Source organism: Cervus elaphus, chromosome 33, assembly GCF_910594005.1.
Source record: "Cervus elaphus chromosome 33, mCerEla1.1, whole genome shotgun sequence".
Lineage (NCBI taxonomy): Eukaryota > Metazoa > Chordata > Mammalia > Artiodactyla > Cervidae > Cervus > Cervus elaphus.
Window position 1 is genome coordinate 59,005,587 of NC_057847.1, and position 16,475 is coordinate 59,022,061.

At 40.2% G+C, this 16,475-nt stretch overlaps 1 pseudogene; it reads left to right on the forward strand.

Annotated features, from left to right (window-relative positions):
• The first annotated feature begins 922 nt into the window (after positions 1-922).
• The window catches only part of LOC122688517, a 33,297-nt pseudogene continuing 17,744 nt past the window's right edge, over positions 923-16,475 (forward strand).

Here is a 16,475-nt window from a genome sequence, read left to right on the forward strand (position 1 = left end):
TCTACAATCTTCTGGAGGGACAACCAGAAAATAGCTGGCCCTTGGGAGGGAAATACTGTATAATATCCAATCCCTCTAAATATTCAGGCCTTCATCTTCCGTGTTTCCTGCAACCTGTGCAACACCAGCATCTCTCAGTGAACCTGCTAGGGTGGGTGACAGGCACACAATGCCTGCTAGAAGTCCATTGGTTGGCATCCCTTCAAAGACGATTGGGCTTACAAGGATAATGTTTGCCATTTTGGGAGTTAGCTCTGCAGGCCATTTGGGCCCAAACCCTTACCACCCTTCTTCTAAAGTTACAAACATACCTCAGGATCAAATCTCTACTCCACTTGTGTGGAACATCTGGTCTGTTGCCTCTTAACAAATTTGTTCTTAAGCCAATTCCTAACTCCTACATTCAGGACCCTGCCCCCTTGTAAGCAATGTAGCTCCACCCAGTCTATTATTAAAATACCTTAATGCCTCTAACAGGGCCAGATAACCACTCCTTTGTCATTACTTCTGTTATTACCTAAAGTAGGTCTATAACAATGAAATGTTTACTATTGGAGACACCCTAACCTGCTCTTATGGAGGACTAGGGGAGGAAATCAATGACTTACAATCCCTTAGAGCAGTAAGAGGACAAGGCTTATGACTGTTTCACTGTTTCCCAGTCTCAGGGCATAGGCTTGGATTGCCTTACATCAGTGTATCTATTCCCATCTGTGGTGAACAAACTGGCAATGAGTTAAAGTTACAACCCCTTAATCTTACCCAGCACTGGTCACGCTGGAGATTTTGGGGATGCCCAACTCCAGTCCAGGGGTCCCAGGAGGTCAAACTGCCTTGACCTGCCTAGGGATCTGGTCCTCAAAATGTTGTCTGTCTTAAGTATGGGATTGTTGTATGCCCTAAAAGTGAGCCTACTAGGCAAATGCTGTTAGGCACAGGCAACCAAGAGAAGGAACCCCCTCGTGAAGGCTCACCTCTCACACCCCCAAAGAGACTGGAGCCTCCCACAGCTCCCGAGGTGCCTGGTGTTCCTTCCTTGTATCCAAACGTGCCCCCATATCCAGGAACACCCCTTCCACAAAAGCCAACTCAAGTATGTCCCTTAGTTGAAACTGGAGGAGAATTCAGACCAACCCGGGTCCATAAGTCCTTCTTCATCTTAGAACTAAGACAGATCAGACAAGACCGGGGAAGCTATACAGATGACCCAGGAAAATATAAATACACTCCAACACATTACCTTGGCCTTTGACCTGACGTGGAAGGACATCATGGTCATATTTAGTCCAAGTTATCTGACCCTGAGCATACTAGGGTCTTAAAGGAAGCCTGAAGATATGGAACAGGGCTTCACATGTCAGGTGACAAATACCCAGTAGGGGAAACTGCAGTCCCCTCCTCAGATCCTAACTGGAATTATAATGACCCCGAGCACATCTGGGAAATCCCTTTCCCATTTTCTAATCTGTGTGAGGCAGGACTGAAAGCAGCCCAGCAAAAAGTCATCAGCTATGCCCGGGTCTCAGCAATCACTCAGGAGCCCAGTGAGAACCCCATTGCCTTTCTGGAAAGGCTAAAAGAGGCCCTCCAAAAGTTTACCAATCTGGACTGAGACTCTTACGAGGGACAAGTGATTTTAAAGGACAAATTCCTGTCCCAGTGTGCATCAGAGATCAGAATAAAGTTACAACAGCAGGTCCCTGCTGCCTCTTTAGATGAGATGGTCCAGATAGCAACTAATACCTTTTATAACAAAGAACAGGAGAAGGAGGCCAAGGCCCAGGAGAGGGAGAGAAGGAAAGAGATGAGGCATGCCCAGATGGTGGCCACCCTCCAGGGAAGCCCTATGGCCAACCCAAGTCCTTAAAGCACAAGGCACGAGGCAAATGCCTAATCTGTAGACAGGTGGGGTATTGGGCCAAAGAGTATCCAAACCGTGACAAGTCTCCTAAAATGTCTTGCTACAAATGCCATCAACTGGGACATTGGGCGCTACTCTGCCCTTGGGACCCAAGAGGCTCGAGGTCAAGTGCCAAGCCTTCCCTCACGATGGCTCAACAGGACTGAAGCAGCCTGCTCCAGCCAGCCCACCTGTCACAGATAACCATCATGGGGCTGGAGCTAAGGGTGCAACTGGATGTGGCAGATAGGTCTGAGAATTTCTTGACTGACACAGAGGCTACCTACTCTGTCTTGAGCTCCTATTCCAGAGCCTTCTCCTCCCAAACCTGTGCCATTTTGGGTGCTACAGGAAAAGCAACTACTAAAAGATTCACCTGAGCACTTCTTTGTTGCTGGGATGGACAAATATTTTCCCACCAGTTTCTGGTGGTCCCTGAGTGTCCTACTCCCTTATTGGGAAGAGATATACTCACTAAACTGAGGACCACCCTTGTGACGGAAAGCTTTTCAGCCCCTAGAGTCCTACAGTGTCTGGTTACTACTGAAGAACCCGTTACACACTTTCCAACTTTATGTTCACGAAAGAGAGAGAATAGCCTTGGGAGTGTTAACTCAAAGGTTGGGGTCTGAGCCCCAACGTGTAGCTTATTTATCCAAGAGGCTTGACCCAACCCACCAAGGCTGGTCTCCCGGCCTTCGAAATCTTGCAACTATTGCAATCCTGATAGAAGGAGCTTTAAAACTCTCCTTTGGGGGCAGACTAACTATTTTTACCAGCCACGAAGTAAAACAACTCCTAAATGGGAGAGGCCTTTTATGGATGTCTGATCAAAGAATCCTCAGATATCAAATAGTGCTGATGGAAAATCCAGGCTTCACTATATCCCCTTGTGAGGTTCTTAACCCAGCCACCCTCCTGCCTACCTCCAAGGGCTCTCTCCCCTTTCACTCTTGCCTAGAAACCTTGGAACGCTGGATGAAACCCCGAGAGGGATTGTTGGGAAGATCCTCTGGCCACTTCTGAGAAAATCTGGTACACTCATGGAAGCAGCTTTGTCTTGGATGAAAAAAGAAGAGCCGGATATGCAGTAGTCTCCAATTTTGAGACCATAGAGTCTAAGCCTCTGCTGCCAGGTCAACAAGCTCCAACAAGCAGTACCAGTTCAACAAGGATATATAAAACTACAGCCAACCACGGAAAATATTACCCATCCTTAGATGGACTATAAGGATTCTGAGGTCTGACACTAGCAAGAGGGGGAGGCCCAATACCCCTCGCTGTCCCAGTTCAGCAGGAAGTAGCCAGAAAGACCTTGACGCCCCTATTCCCAAAGAATTGGGCCTCCCATCTCTTGAGTGGGGAATGTTAGGTAGTTAGAATAGGAAACAGGAGTCTAAAATGGCGGTGGCTAAAAGACAAGGAAGGGAAAAGCCTACACAAATAGAACAAAGGAAGGTCAAAGAAAAGTCCGAGGACCGGAGTGAGGACCTCAGGTAGAAGAAACAGCAATCCCAGATAGCCCAATTTACATAGGGCAGGCCCAGGGGGTGGAGGAAAAAACATATAAAAAGAGGAGCCAAAGGGCCAGGGGCCTCTCTCTCTCCTCTCCCACGCTCGCGTGCTCGTTCTCTCTCGCTCTTGCTCTCTCTCTCTCCTCTTCGCATATTTGAGTAGGCATGCCCTCACGCTCAAGGATGTATCTTCCTGCTAGTTTCTAAATAAAACTGAGTTGTAACATGGAGCTGTAGCATTGATCTAAGAACTATAATACGGTCTTTTCGAGACCACGGTCTGTGCAAGAGCTGTGATGCACTGAGGGCTTTAGTATCTGTCGCTTTAAATTTTTGTTAAGACGAGACAGAACAGAGGAGATTACACTCGCCTGACAGACAACATGCACATATGAAGTTTGAAAAAGAAAGTAATGATGCTATGTTTGCTTGAATCCCATAATGAGGAAATCTGTAAGGCAGATTTTTAGGAAAGAGAGACGATCATGGACTCAGTGCACAAGGTCAGACTTTCAAGAAACAGGACTTAACCTGTGCTTTGCGTCCTTCATAGAATTTTCTGAAGTCAGTGAAGAGGCCATTGTGATATGGTGGAAATGACACTGACATTTGAGGCAAAAACTGATCTGAAAATGATTCTATCATATACTAGCTGTATGGAAAAATCACTTAAAACTCTTTGATATTTTATCCCATTTATTAAATGTTGTTGTTCAGCTGCTCAGTCATGTCCGACTCTTTGCAACCCTCCATGGACTGCAACGCGCCAGGCTTCCCTATCCTTCAGTATCTCCTGGAGTTTGCTTAAACTTAGGTCCATTGAGTTGATGATACCATCCAACCATCTCATCCTCTGTCGTCCCCTTCTCCTCCTGCCCTCAATCTTTCCCAGCATCAGGGTGTTTTCAAATGAGTTGGCTCTTGCCATCAGTTGGCCAAACTATTGGAGCTTCAACTTCAGCATCAGTCCTTCCAATGAATATTCAGGACTGATTTCCTTTAGGATTGACTGTTTGGATCTCCTTGCAGTCCAAGGGACTCTCAAGAGCCTTCTCCAACACCACAGTTCAAAAGCATCAATTCTTCAGCACTCATCTTTCTTTATAGTCGAACTCTCACATCTATACATGACCACTGGAAAAACCATAGCCTTGACCAGATGAACCTTTGTGGACAAAGTAATGTCTCTGCTTTTTAATACGGTGTCTAAGTTGGTAATAACTTTCCTTTCAAGGAGTAAGCGTCTTTGAATTTCATGGCTGCAATCACCATCTGCAGTGATTTTGGTGCCCCCCAAAATAAAGTCTGCCACTGTTTCCACTGTTTCCACATCTATTTGCCAAGAAGTGATGGGACTGGATGCCATGATCTTAGTTTTCTGAATGTTGAGCTTTAAGCCAACTTGTTCACTCTCCTCTTTCACTTTCATCAAGAGGCTCTTTAGTTCTTCTTCACTTTCTGCCATAAGGGTGGTGTCATCTGCATATCTGAGGTTATTGATATTTCTCCTGGCAATCTTGATTCCAGCTTGTGCTTCCTCCAGCCCAGCATTTCTCATATAAATTTTTTCATATAAATTAAATAACCAGGATGATAATATACAGCCTTGAGGTACTCCTTTTCCTATTTGGAACCAGTCTGTTGTTCCATGTCCAGTTCTAACTGTTGCTTCCTGACCTGCATACAGGTTTCTCAAGAGGCAGGTCAGGTGGTCTGGTATTCCCATCTCTTTCAGAATGTTCCACAGTTTATTGTGATCCACACAGTTAAAGGGTTTGGCATAGTCAATAGAGCAGAAATAGATGTTTTTCTGGAACTCTCTTGCCTTTTTGATGATCCAGCGGATGTTGGCAATTTGATCTCTGGTTCCTCTGCCTTTTCTAAAATGAGCTTGAATATCTGGAAGTTCATGGTTCACATATTGCTGAAGCCTGGCTTGGAAAATTTTGAGCATTACTTTACTAGCGTGTGAAATGAGTGCAATTGTGCAGTAGTTTGAGTATTGTTTGGCATTGCCTTTTAATCTCCCCCATTCTCTAAAGGAAAATGTAGCTGAAAGCTAACCTGCCATTTTCACTTTGCTAAGGCCACCTCTCTTTCACAAATGCGCAAAATTGTAAATTGCCTTTCTTACCTGCTTAGTCTTTTGTGGGGCATTTCAGGGGCTACTGTCCATTCCTAGACCATGTCTTCATCAGAAAATGTGGCAGGTATGCACTCATTCACTGAGATTGCACTCTTGGATGGGTGTATTTTTGTTCCAAGCATTGAGTAAGCTTCACAGAATCTAGATTTGTTGGTAAGATTCTAGATGCTTCTCCCAATAGACACTAAAAGACATTTCAGCATGCATTGGAGGGAACCTGCATTTAAAGAACTTCCTCAAATAAGATGCAAACTATGCAATGGATAAATCAATCAGTGTCCAGGATCTTTGAAAAGTCTGACTATCATTACTGCTTGAGCAATGAGTGAGCTGGGTTTGCTTTTATTTTCATGTATCTTTTCAAGCAGTTTGCATCTGTGGCTAACATTGTAAAGCCAATGTCTGAGACATCTTTGTTTTTATCATGACAATGTATCTAAGCTCTCTTTATCCTAAGTAATCCAGTCCCTCTGAAAGATGATGCTGGGACTCTGAAAGAAAAGAAAAAATCTGATAAGATAACAGCTTACAGTGACATCTATATAATTGCCCCAGTCAAAACTCATTCCCAGCTGGGTTAGAGCTTACTTCAGGGCTGTAGCTAGGAAACAGGAAAAGCAGATAGCTGCTTCTCTTTGGCTCCAACCTTCTGAACTATTCGTGCTTAAAAGAGAACATTTCATCCAGGAATCCTGTACTTGCAGTCACACATAGATTTGCCTCTGAAGATTGAGATTTTCTTTGAAGGACAATGAGAGGGACTTTTTTCATCAGTGATCGAATAGTCCCTTTTTAGATTCAACAAGAAAGTTTCTGTATAATCAGTAAAATTCCCCAATTTTTCCCCTCCAGTCACATGTTATGGAGGGTCTTCAATACCCCCACTTTGACTGAATTGTTAATCTAGGTGGTAGAGTGGTAAAGAGCCCCGTGCCAATGCAGGAGATATCAGAGATGTGAGTTCGATACTTGGGTCAGGAATATCTTCTGGGTCAGGAATATTCCCTGGAATAGTGGCAACCCACTCTAGTATTCTTACCTGAAGAAATCCATGGACAGAGGAGCCTGGCAGGCTACAGGCCATGGGATTGCCAAGAGTCGGACATGACTGAGCAACTGAGCACACGGCACGCATGAGAAGTCAGCTACATTCACACTCGTGTGGTACTGACATGGCTGCCACTGCAGGCAGCAGGAATTGTCTACATGTAGCAGGATTTGTCTAGAAGCTGTTGCTATGAATTTCCATCAGGAGATTTGAGACAGCCTTTTCCAGTCCTTTTCTCTGTTCTCTCATTCCAGGGACCTCAAGATTTGCAGGTATCAGGAGTCTGCCTCAGTGCTCTAAGATTAGGCCTAAAAAGAACTATCCATTTATGCAGGGCTTCTCAAGTGGTGCTAGTGGTAAAGAACATGCCTGCCAATGCAGGAGGCACAGAGATGTACGTTCAGTCCCCGGTTTGGGAAGATCCCCTGGAATAGGAAATGGCAACACACTCCAGCCAGTATTCATACCTGGAAAATCCCTTGGACACAGGAGCCTAGGAGGTTACAATCCATAGTGTCACAGACAGTTGGACACGACTGAAGTGACCGAGCACACACACATGTATTACACAAGTGACAGACACTAAGGAGGAAAATTGCAATTTTTTTTTTTTTTTGTATATGCCCAGAACTGTTTCTGATATTCTACTTAGTGCATTCTGATTCAACTTTCAGTGTAAAGCTCAACTTTTTTTCCTAAATTTTGTCCATCTTCCTGTCCCCTGAATATCCTTTGTTTCTATTGCTTTTGCAGAAATCTAGGTCTCTTACCCCTGGCCCTTCCTTCCCACAAAGTCTTGATGGGAGAGCACTCACATCTATTCTAGAAACTGATACACAAAGCCTAGTACTGATTGGGTCAACTGAGAATGAGTTAGGACTGTGCTCCCTTCAAAAGTTGAAGTCCTACAGAAAAGCCAGCATCCTTTGCTTCCACTCAGATGACCTTCATTCTGTCACACTAAGGTCAGTCAAGTAATGAATTACCCAAGGGAAGCCTGCAACTTCTGTGAGTGACTTAGACTCATTTAGCTTTATGGATTTTTTTTTTTTAATTTAAAAAAAAAATTATTTTTTTTTAATTTAAAAAAAAAATTTATTTTTTTTTAAATACAGTATGGGGAGGAGGGGTCATGTAACTTGACCAGGCAAAAAATGTTTCAGGTAACTTGGTTTTGTGCCCCTATGGTACGTTTTTCACTGTGATGTGAGATCCCAGAGGCCCAGGACGCTGTCTTAGTCATGTTTGTATTGATGATCTAAAGAACAATCCCTGGACCTCCATGAGTACTCAATAAATATCTGCATTATAAATCATGACTAAGTGCAAAGGAATGCTTTATTATACAGTACTATAATGCTACTAATAGCTACCATTTATCATTTACTAAGTTAGAAAACTGTGAAAACGATGCAAGATATCTCAAATCCATAATTTCTCATTGCACAGAATATTCTCAACCATCTAGAAAGGAGAACTATTTTCTCTTCACTTTGTCATTGATAAAACATTGAGGTCATGAGGTTTTTAACTTGCTTACATTTAACATAAAGCTTCATACTGTTGATGTTTAGCTAATATTTGTAGAAGGGAGGGAAGGAAAGAAGCAGTGAAGGAAGGAAGGGAGGAAGAAAGGATCGCAGTGGTAGTGACAGAGCCACTGTAATAACCAGATCTATCTGGTTCCAAAGCCTTTTCTGTTTCTAAAAATGTAGGCTGACCAAATATTTTTAGATACATTTTTAATTTGCAAAGGCACTGGGAGCTAGGATTGTAATAGCATAGAAAACAAAGCCCCCACCTTCAGGGAACTTCCAGTCTAATGGGAAAGACCATTAATCAACAGGGGAAATAATTCAAAACGAAATCTCGTAGTTTGAAAAAGGGATACTTAAATATCACAAAGCATATCCTTTTGCATGACTAAATGTAAATCAACCCTCAGGAAAGCTGTAAAATCAGAAATCAGTGATGGCTATCTTCGTCTCCAGCAACTTCCCTCAAAGTCTTTTTTCCCCTCTTTAAAGCAGGTTCAACTTCAACTACTTCCCTCTGCCTTCTTCAAAATCCCCCTCTTAAGGGAATGTATTAACAGTATTGACACATAATGTGAATTTCAGTCATTGATTTATTTCTTTGTGCTGTTTAAACATTAAAACCATATGTCCATCTGTGGAATTCAAGGCATTAGCAAGAAATCAGATGGATCTGGGACTTCCCTGGTGGTCCAGTTGTTAAGATTCTGTGTGTCCACTGCAAGGGGCACTGGTCAAATGCCAGCTGGCTGGGGAACTAAGAGCCTTCATGCCATGAGCTGTGGCAAAAACAAAAAGAAAAAAACAAAAAAAACATTTTTTTACAGGAGTTGGATGGAGTTTTATGCAGTGAGCCCTTTAATATGTCACAGATGTATCACATTACACAATCACATTCTCTGCTAACATGTAAACCTAAATGTGACTGAGAGAATACCATCAAAAACAGAGAATCATGACCCAACAGTTGTGATTTAGCAGTTAGTTGATATTCAGATATTCACTCCTCAAATTCTGCTTTTAATCTGAGAAAGCACAACTACCTGAAAATATACTATCCAGAAAAAAACTAGTCACCACCACCTAAAGACAACAGCTCTTTGGGTATAAACTTCCTTCAAATTTTATACATGTCCATAAGATTACTGGTGCCTCAGATGGTAAAGAATCCACCTGCAATGCAGGAGACTCAGATTTGATCCCTGTCAGGAAGATCCCATGGAGAGAGTGGCTACCCATGCCAGTATTCTTGCCTAGAGAATTCCATGGACAAAGGAGCCTGATGGAATACAGTCCATTGGGCCACAAAGAGTCAGACAAGACTGAGCAACTAACACTTTCATTTTCTTTCATAAGGTTACATAATAAAATTGAGGTTATGATAAATAAATATTTAATTTGTATGCAGTATTCAATGGCTATAAATATTTAATAATGTGAATATATCTTAATGTATTTAACTGGTTCTCAATTGATATTCACTTAAATTATTTTCAGTTTTGCTCATAAGTAGCCCTGTAATGAACATCCTCATTGATAAACCTGTACACATGTGTCTGATTATTTCCTTGATATAGATTCTTAGAAATAATTCTCTGTACTCTTTATATGGGCTTCCCAGGTGGCACTAGTAGTAAAGAACTGGCCTGCCAATGCAGGAGACCAAAGAGATATGGTTTTGATCCCCGGGTATGAAAGATCCTCTAGAGAAGGGCATGGCAACCCACTCCAGTATTCTTGCCAGGAGAGCTCCAGAACAGAGAAGCCTGGAGGGCTACAGTCAAGGGTCACAAAGAGTCAGACACAGCTGAGGCGACTTAGCATGGCACTTTTTATACGACATGTTACAAATCTTAAATTATTTTAAAAAGTTAAAAACTATTGTATCAAATTCCATGTACACAGGTATGTACATATACACATAGCTGGGTGTTTTCTTACACTTTTCTAATCGGTTCTTCCAGTGAATGTACTTAAAGTCCCTCAATACCACTTCTGAAAGAATCTAATGAGTCATGCTGAATTTGGCTCATAGGAAATATTCAGAAATATGATGAATGAAAGAATATATGAATAAAACACTTATGTTTACAGTAAATGGTCTACTTTGCATCTACCTCTGCGTCTACCTCCCTTTAAACTCATGCCTATTTTTTTTTTTTCCACATGAATAGCAATATATAAGACCAATAACTTGAAGTTATGTTTTCTCTCTGCTTGCAACACAACTCCCTGCATAGCTCCACTAATGGAAAATTAGTGACATAAAATTACTAAAACTGAGGTCACACACTGAAGCTATTTGACCCCTCTGTTGGGACAAAATCTGGTGTCATTATGTTAGAAATTGTCTGTTCTGCATAGAGTTCCTATCTGAGAATTTCTTATGTTCATTTTATATTAAAGAGGCTTTTTAATAGAACCTTTGACCCACTCTGTAAGATGAAAAATACGTATTATCACAACTTTTATGATACCTTTAAAATCTCTTTGGGACTCTAACCTGTGAGTAGCCTGCAAAACATTTAAAATTCTTTCTGACAGTGTCAGATGAAAAAACTATGCAGTGGCTCTAGAAGCCAAAGGACCACACTTATGGTTTCATCGGCCCTTGAATTGAAGCCCTTGAACTTTGAGAAATATTTCACATTTTGTCCTATTACTTTCTGAGTTTGATCTGTCAAAACTGTAGCCATTATATACAACCCTCTTTACTTTCTTTCGCCTCTTATTATTAAATAATTATTTACATATTCCCTGAAAGAAGTATAGTGAAAAGTGACTCTTTACCCTGAAAAAAGAATAGTGTAAATAGTCATTTCTCTTCTTCTTTTTGCCTTTTTAGATGAGATTCAGGGTTTCAGATGCTCTACAAGTCAGATATAAATTGCTGACTTGTATTTAATTCATCCTGTGATTAAAATGTTCTTGCAGGATCAAAGCAACTTGATTTTTCATTTCTGATGAGTATTAGGCAGTAGAAGAAATCCATATGTGGCTTTAACAGGTAAAATAAATAAGATGCCAATATGCCAAGAAATAAAGAAATAACCTTCACAGAGGTATGCTGTGGTGTATTTGAAGAGATTTTTTTTCTCCCTAGATTAAAACTTTTTGCTAAATTGAAGCACCTATTTTCTCCCCCCACAATGAAGCAAAGAGCAAACTGTTATCCTCCTCTCAGCAAAGGTGATAGTCCCAGAGTTATACTGTGTAAGAAACCTAACTAAGGCACTGAATTATTCTTTCTTACTGATATGTCACCTCCTCCCAGTTTTTACAGGCAAATTGCTTGACTAAGAAGTCCTTAGTTCTAGTCCAAGTTGGTCTATAATTCACTGGAGGTAACCTTGAAAAAGTCATTTAAATTCTTTTAACCTTGACTTTCGAATGTTGTAGTTAGCATAAACAATCTTGAAGGTTTACTTTGATTTTCTTTTGATGTGACAGTATACTAAATACACTATACTACATTGTACTATAGTAAAAACCTATGGCCAAACTAGACAGCATATTAAAAAGCAGAGACATTACTTTGCCAACAAAGGTCCATCTAGTCAAAGCTTTGGTTTTCCGATAGTCATGTATGGATGTGAGAATTGGACCATAAAGAAGGCTGAGCACTGAAGCATTGATATTTTTGAACTGTGGTATTGGAGAAGACTCTTGAGAGTCCCATGGACTGCAAGGAGATGAAACCAGTCAATCCTAAAGGAAATCAGTCCTGAATATTCATTGGAAGGAAGGATGCTGAAGCACCAATACTTTGGCCACCTGATGCAAAGAGCCTACTAATTAGAATAGCCCCTGATGCTGGGAAAGATTGAAGGCAGGAGGAGAACGTGATGACAGAATGAGATAGTTGGATGGCATCACCAACTCAATGGACATGAGTTTGAGCAAGCTCCGGGAGATAGTGAAGGACCAGGAAGCCTGGCATGCTGCAGTCCACAGGGTTGCAAACAGTTGGACATGACTGATCGACTGAACAACCACAGTATACTACAGTATATTTAGTATACTATCACATTAAAATAAAATCAAAGTAAACCTTAAAGATTGTTTATGCTAACTTCAGTATTTGAAAATCAAGGTTAAAAGAATTTAAGTAACATTTCCAAGGTCATATCCAGTGAATTACAGATCAACTGAGACTAGAACTAAGGACTTTTTAGTCAAGTGATTTGCCCTTATTTAGTAGATACCTATTTTAACTCCTGCCCAGAATTCATCCATTCTTCTTCTGATCACTTTATGCAATTTTCCACTAGATAATTACCCTTCATTTTACTTTTACTGTATTCTTCTAGGGTTGTTCACTTCACCCCTTGCTTCAGAAGCAGACCTTTGACTATCTGAGAGCTGCTGAATGAAACTAGAAAATAAGTCCAACTAAGGAGAAGAGAGACAAAACAGTTCCTGTATCCAGGATCTGTTGCAGTATCCAGTCTTGTATGAAGATAGAATACCTTGGATAATCTCAGTTATATAGACCAACAAGAGTTTTCTTTTTGTTTAATTCTGAAGCAAATGTATCTGTTAGGATGTTTTTGGAAGCAAGAAAAAAATTACTGCAAATGTCTTAAGTAATACATATACTATATTGGCTCACATAGCTAAAAAATACAAAGAAGAACTTCAGATTTGTTTCATGTGAGTGTTCAGTGATGCTGTCAAGACCCATTTCCTTTTGATTTTTCTTAGCTGATTTCCATAATAACTGCTTTTTATAAAGTCTGGCTTTTCCATAATAACAAGATGGCCAGTTGTAATCTGATTTACATATGTCCTTGTCTAATGAAAGAATAATCCTACTTGGTATTAAGTTTGTCAGAAAAGCACTTTTTTAAAATAAAGTGTCACATTTATGTCCTATTGACCAAGTTTTATGTAATGCTCATTCTTACACATCCCCTGTGGCCAGAGGAATGCTAAGATTGACAGACTAAGAAATAGACCTCCTTAAGCAGTAACTGTGGCCTTGCAGTTAATCAAATCTGAACTCACCCACCCAGATGTTGGAGTGGATCAGTCTATCTGCATTGCCTGGGGATATCATGGGGAAAGGGTGACAGAGATGTTGGGGAGGCAACCACAGTGTCCTCTATAGCCAGGTAGGTATGAGTGTTTTGAAGCTTTCAGTTTCCAGTTTCCACTTTTATCCAAAGGTCATAAGGCAGATCTGGGACAGAAACTGAAAAATTGCACATGCTCTATTTTCTCATTCCCCTTGCTGTGACACTGAACTTTAGGAAACCCAAATAATCTAGATGAGACAAACTAGAAAAAATCTAAACAGAAAGAAACTTTCCGGAATGCAGAATGGAAACCAAGTAAGAAAAAATTCCTGGAATCCTAAAGTTGAGGTCAGTCCTTGGACCTTCTCCCTACCTTTTCTCTTGTACAACCAGGATCCTCTGATAGATCCTAGAAGATTGTCAGATTTCAGGTAGTCTTAAATTCTAGTAGGATTTAAAGGTAAACTCTTTATTATACAGTTGATTAACAATCAACTATTTATAGTTGATTATAGTTGAATAACAATATTGTATTAGTTTCAGATGTATAGCAGAGTGATTCATTTATACAAATACATGTATCTATTTTAGAATCAAGATTACTGAAAGAAATATCAATAATCTCAGATATGCAGGGGGCACCACCCTTATGGCAGAAAGTGAAGAAGAACTAAAGAGCCTCTTGATGAAAGTGAAAGAGAAGAGTGAAAAAGTTGGCTCAAAGTTCAGCATTCAGAAAATTAAGACCATGGCATCCAGTCCCATCACTTCATGGCAAATAAATGGGGAAACAGTGGAAATAGTGGCAGAGTTTATTTTTGGGGGGCTCCAAAATCAGTGCAGATGGTGATTGCAGCCATGAAATTAAAAGACACCTACTCCTTGGGAGAAAAGTTATGACTAACCTAGACAACATACTGAAAAGCAGAGACATTACTTTGCCCACAAAAGTCCGTCTAGTCAAGGCTATGGTTTTTCGAGTAGTCATGTATGGATGTGAGAGTTGGACTATAAAGAAAGCTGAGCACCAAAGAACTGATGCTTTTGAACTATGGTGTTAGGGAAGACTCTTGAGAGTCCCTTGGACTGTAAGGAGATCCAACCTGTCCATCCTAAAGGAAATCAGTCCTGAATATTCATTGGAAGGACTGATGTTGACGCTGAAACTCCAATATTTTGGCCACCTGATGCAAAAAGCTGACTCAATTTGAAAAGACCCTGATGCTGCGAAAGATTGAAGGTGGAAGGAGAAGGGGACGACAGAGGATGAGATGGTTGGATGGCATCACTGACTCAATGGACATGAGTTTGAGTAAACTCTGGGTGTTGGTGATACACAAGGAGGCCTGGCATGCTGCAGTCCATGGGGTAGCAAAAAGTAGGACATAACTGAGCGACTGAACTGACTGATTGTTTTTAAAATTCTTTCACATTTAGGTTACTACAGAGTATTGAGTAGAGTTCCCTGTGCTATACAGAAAGTCCTTGTTTGTTCTTTATTTTAAATATAGCAGCATGTACATGTCAACCCCAAACTCCCTATCCATCCCTCCCACCGTCCCACTATTCCCCCAGGAACCATAAATTTGTTCTCTCAGTCTATGATTCTGTTTGACTTTTGTAAATAAATTTATTTTTATCATTTCTAAGATTCTGCATATAAGTGGTATCATATGATATTTGTCTTTCTCTGTCTTACTTATTTCGCTTAGTATGATAATCTGCAAATCCATCCATGTTGTTGCAAATGCCATCATTTCGTTCTTTTTAACAGCTGAGTAATATTCCATCACACACAACACACACCGCACATATTCTTATTCATCCATCAATGAACATTTAGATTGCTTCCATGTCTTGGCTATTGTAAACAGTGGCACAATGAACATAGAGGTGCATGTATCCTTTCAAAGCATGCTTTTCTCCAGATGGCCATGAGTGGGACTGCTGGATCATATAGTAGCTCTATTTTTAGTACTTTAATGAACCTCCATACTGTTCTCCATAGTAGCTGTACCAATTTATATTCCCACCAACAGTGTAGGAAAGTTCTCTTTTCTCCACACCCTCTCCAGGATTTATTATTTGTAGTCTTTTTGATAATAGCCATTCTGACTGTGTGAAGTGATATCTTATTGTAGTTTTGATTTGCATTTCAGTGATGTTGAGTCTGTTTTCATATAGGTCTTTGGAGAAATGTCTATTTAGGCCTTCCACCTATTTTTTGATTGGGTTTTTGTTTTGTTTTGTTTTTAAGTCACATGAGCTGTTTGTAAATTTTGGAGATTAATCCTTTGTTGGTAGCATCATTTGCAAATATTTTCTTCCATTGTGTGGATTATCTTTCATTTTGTGTATGGTTTCCTTTGCAGTGCAAAAGCTTTTAAGTTTAATTAGGTCTCATTTGTTTATTTTAGTTTTTATTTCCATTACTCTAGGAAATGAATAAAAAAAGATATCACTCAATAGACATGTTTACTTTTGCCATCAGACCCAAATCATCTTCTGTGGCACAGCTCTTGGGATGTAGGGTGTCCATAAGGAGCCATGTTGTTCCAGCTAACCTGAACTCTTGACCTGAGTAGCTTTATCCAACTCACAAGAATTTGAACTAAGGGATAAAGATAAACTCTTATTCTTAGGAGTGAGATCTATAAAATTACATCAAGTAGAGAGACAGAATAGCTGAAGTCATGGTAGAGCAGAAATCACAGACTACATAGAAGAAATTAACTTGCAGCAAAAAGAATAAAGAAGACATACTAGACATGCATTGAAAAGTAAGGAGAAGGGATCTTGTGGTCCTGGAAGGAGAAAGATTAAAAAATGGACCTGACCAAAGGGTTTCTAAGAATTACTAAAAATGTAATTTCTAAGAATTACAGTTGGAGTAAAATCCCTAAATTCTCAAATTAACTTCACACTTATTTTACAGGTTAGCTAAAACTCTTAAGCAAAATTGATGATTTTTTTTTTGATAGTGAATAATCTTGGTGTAGGTGAGTCTCTTGATGATAAAGACAAAGAATAAATATATAGAAGATAGATTCCTCCTAGTGACAGTTCTTGGCCAGTCCTAAAGGGAAAAATGACACTAACAGAACTGGGAGAAAATCATAAAGTCATATAATTGATGGTCTGAAATGAACCCCCAAAATAGTATTAAACCTTGCCTATAACATTTCATATGATCTTTTTTTTTTTTAATCTTTACAGCAGTCATATGACATATTGTTATCCTCATTTTTAAGTGTTGGAGACTAAAACTCAAAGAAACTTAAGAACTTACACAGAGGAGAGTGGTATAGCAAAAA